This window comes from Solanum dulcamara, chromosome 9 (assembly GCF_947179165.1).
Source record: "Solanum dulcamara chromosome 9, daSolDulc1.2, whole genome shotgun sequence".
In the NCBI taxonomy this organism is placed as follows: domain Eukaryota; kingdom Viridiplantae; phylum Streptophyta; class Magnoliopsida; order Solanales; family Solanaceae; genus Solanum; species Solanum dulcamara.
The window spans coordinates 20,663,532-20,668,065 of NC_077245.1; the positions used below are offsets into that span (position 1 = coordinate 20,663,532).

Genomic DNA, 4,534 nt, shown 5'->3' on the forward strand with positions numbered 1-4,534 from the left:
AAGAGAGTAAACATGGTGAGTTTGGATGATATCAACAAGGAGAAGATCGATCTCGAGATGATACCAATGAATGATGTATTTAGGATATTGGTAAGTTCCAAGGAGGGATTGACATCTGATGATGCACATACAAGGCTTCAACACTTTGGCCCAAACAAACTTGAGGAGAAAAAGGAGAACAGGATGTTAAAATTTTTGGGTTTTATGTGGAACCCCTTGTCATGGGTCATGGAAGTTGCTGCTGTCATTGCAATTGTATTGGCAAATGGACAGAATAGGCCTCCAGATTGGCCAGATTTCCTTGGAATTGTCATCTTGCTTCTCATCAACTCCACCGTTAGCTTCATCGAAGAAAACAATGCAGGCAATGCTGCAGCATCCCTCATGGCAGGCCTTGCTCCCAAGACAAAGGTATTAAGAGATGGTAGCCGGAACGAAATGGATGCAGCACTCCTAGTACCAGGGGATGTAATAAGTATCAAGTTGGGGGATATCATACCCGCTGATGCTCGTCTCCTTCATGGAGATCCTCTCAAGATTGATCAATCTGCCCTCACCGGTGAGTCATTACCCGTCACAAAGCACCCAGACGATGGAGTCTTCTCTGGTTCCACATGTAAACAATGCGAAATTCACGCGCTTGTCATTGCAACTGGAATAAACACCTTCTTCGGAAAAGCTGCTCATCTTGTTCATACTACTAATAATGTTGGCCACTTCCAGAAGGTGTTGACAGCAATCGGCAACTTCTGCATATGCTCTATTCTAGTTGGAATCATCATAGAAATACTCGTCATGTACCCAATTCAGCACAGAAACTATAGAGACGGAATCGATAATATCCTTGTTCATCTCATTGGAGGGATTCCAATAGCCATGCATACTGTATTATCAGTCACTATGGCAATTGGATCCCACAAATTGTCACAACAAGGTGCCATCACCAAGAGGATGACTTCTATAGAAGAGATGGCTGGAATGGATGTACTTTGTAGTGACAAGACAGGAACTCTTACATTAAACAAGCTTGAAGTAGAAAAACACTTAGTCGAGGTCTTCGCAAAGGACATGGACCAAGATACCGTTATTCTTCTTGGGGCCAGAGCTTCAAGAGTTGAAAACCAGGATGCTATTGATGCTTTCATCGTCGGAATGCTGGCAGATCCCAAGGAGGCTACAGCTGGGATTCAAGAAGTGCACTTCCTACCTTTTAACCCTGTCAACAAGCGCACAGCTATTACTTACATAGATTCCGATGGCAATTGGCATAGGGTTAGCAAAGGTGCACCTTAACAGATTGTTGATCTTTGTGGACTAAATGAGGATGTAAAGAGGAAAGTGCACTCCATCATTGACAAGTTTGCTGATCGTGGTCTTCGCTCTCTTGCAGTGGCTCAACAAACAGTACCAGAGAAGACAAAGGAAAGTCCAGGAGGGCCTTGAGTCTTTGTAGGCCTCTTGCCTCTTTTTTTGACCCTCCAAGGCATGATAGTGCAGAGACAATTACGTGTGCCCTTGTCCTTGGTGTCAATGTAAAAATAATAATTGGCGATCAGCTTGCCATAGCCAAGGAGACTGGTCGTAGACTTGGCATGGGAACAAACATGTATCCTTCTTCCTCCCTCTTGGTGATACACAAGGATGAAAATACTACTGCTAACCTCCCTGTGGATGAACTCATTGAGAAGGCTGAATGGCTTTGTCAGTGTCTTTCCAGAGCACAAATATGAGATTGTGAAGAAGCTCCAAGAAAGAAACCACATCTGTGGTATGACAGGAAACGATGTGAATGACGCCCCTTCTCTGAAGAAAGAAGATTTAGGCATAGCTATGGCTGATGCTACTGATGCTGCCCGTAGTGCATCAGACATAGTTCTCACGGAGCCAGGATTAACTGTGATAGTGAGTGCCATTTTGACCAGTCGAGCTATATTCCAAAGGATGAAGAATTATACCATTTATGCTGTTTCTATAACCATTCGAATTGTGCTAGGCTTCATGCTCATTGCACTAATCTGGAAGTTTGATTTCTCACCTTTCATGGTTCTTATCATTGTCATTCTCAATGATGGAACCATCATGACCATATCTACACACAAGGTGAAGCCCTCACCCATGCCTGACTCATGGAAACTAAGAAATATTTGCCACTGGCATAGTTCTTGGCACTTACCTAGCCGTGATGACTGTTATCTTCTTTTGGGCTGCTCACCAGTCAAATTTCTTCAGTGACACGTTTGATGTAAGATCGATTAGAGACAATATACACGAGCTCAATTCTGCACTGTATCTTCAAGTCAGCATCGTTAGTCAGGAACTCATTTTCGTAACTAGGTCAAGGAGTTGGTCTTACGTAGAACAGCCTGGTCTCCTTCTGCTAGCTGCTTTTGGTGTTGCACAGCTGGTTGCCACCTTAATTGCAGTATATGCAAACTGGGGTTTTGCTAGGATCCATGGTATTGGTTGGGGTTGGGCTGGTGTTATTTGGCTTTACAGTATTATTTTTTTACATATCTCTGGATTTTCTAAAATTCGTAATAAGATACATTTTGAGTGGCAGGGCCTGGAATAATATGATTCAAAACAAGGTTGCTTTCACAAGCAAGAAGGATTACGGTAGGGAGAAAGAGAGGCACAATGGGCATTGGCTCAACGCACGTTGCACGGACTTCACCCCTCACAAATGTATGACAATAAAAGTTCTAATGAATTGGTTGAACAGGCCAAACGTCGTGCTGAAGTTGCCAGGCTAAGAGAGCTTCATACACTTAAGGAACGTGTGGAATCAGTCGTGAAGGTAAAGGGACTTGACATCGAGACAATTCAGCAACATTACACAATCTAGTGAATGATTGACTTGATTGCAGTTTAGTTTAGCACCTTGTCCACTCCCTCCATCGTTCTTACAGTTAAGTGTAAAAGGGATCGATTTTTAAAGATGTCCATTTGCAGTTGTTCTTTTTTGATGTTTCACTTGGGTAAATTTGGTAAGATCAATAGCAGAAAGTTAGTAGCTCATATGTTTCATTCTGGATGTTGTTACAATCAGTTTTAGTTGTTATTATATTAAATTAGTTTTTTCTTTTTACTATCTTTTGAGATTCTTGATTTCTCTTTATTTTTATTATTTCAACTTCTCTTTTCTCTCTTCTCTCGCTTATCCGATATTAATAAGTTAGCATGATTCATTACCTATTTATTTAGGCTGGTATCAATAACAAAGTTCACATGTCTAGATTCACTTACTTATTTTAACCTAATAAATTACTTAGCATATTTTATTATTTAGCACCTAGACTCTTATTAATCAGGTAGTAATGGATTTACTCACTGGGCTTTAAATGAAAGTGTTGTATTCTTTATCACATAGTCATTTTTCAGCCTAAAAAATTATAGCCCCTTTCTTATCGCTTAATTTCCCACATACTAATAAATGAATCCGGAAGAGACCCATATTTGTGGATCTCGAATGGTACTTAACGCCTTCTTTTCAAGATAATTTGGACCCTTACCGATTTATGGTTGTGTAGACTAATAAATGGAGTTATCCATAAATTAGTATAATATGGTGTCTAACGCACCTTAATTCGTTAGGTGGCCGGCGACTCTTCACTCTTTTCAATCCTAAAAGAGTCGTCATGTCGATAGCCCATCTTTTGCGAGAAAAATAAGGCACGACAACATGGCTACTCTGTTGGGCATATAGCTCCTCGAAAGATAGTAACTTTTCTAATCTCAACTTGCTTCCTCTTTCCTTTTGCTCTTTATATTTTCACAGATAGTTCCATTTCCTCTTTATTGTGCTCTTAAGCTAAATATAAAGAGTGCTCAATGAAATGTGAGGTTAATGTGATTCTCATTTTCTAAATTAGAGGTGTTTCAGGATCAACCTCCTTAGGCCCTTCTTTTAATGAAACATAGACTTTAATAATCTTCAGCAATCTTATTTAGAATTTTGCCTCAATACAACAGGATCCGCACTTCATTGTGTCATATGGAGATGCAATTGACTTTGATATTGCAACCCCTGCATATATGTATTGATGGGCTTATTAACTTAGAATGATTATTCTTTATAAATTTTTATAGTTATCCGAGGTTATTCACTATCCTAAATTGGGTAGAGATGAAGTCTTTAGTTTAGTAATATGGTTGTAGGATAAGCGATTTCAATGACGAAGCTGCTAACAAGTAGGGTAGAAACTAATATGTTTAGATTTTTTGATAGAACCCTCGTAAGGTTTACGTATGTCGCTGGAATTTCGAGTATGGTTTGACATGGTATTTGTGCCTTTTCCCTCGTAACTAGTTTCTGGACACGTGTGTCCCAAGTAAATTTTTATAGATCCATTTAGAGCGATAAAAGTTCTATGAAAATATGCATGTAATGAGTAATAATGCAATAGTTACAAATTAATCTTTAAATTGTGACAAGAAACTCCAAATGAGAGGCGTATTTTAATGTTTAAAACTAATTTCTTTAAACAACTAACAATAAATTTTGTTTGGTTAGTAATTAGCAAACTTCCAATTA

General features: G+C 39.3%; 1 pseudogene; it reads left to right on the forward strand.

The window, feature by feature from the left end:
* On the forward strand, positions 1–2,845 carry LOC129903842 (plasma membrane ATPase 4-like; annotated as a pseudogene).
* The last annotated feature ends 1,689 nt before the right edge of the window (positions 2,846–4,534 follow it).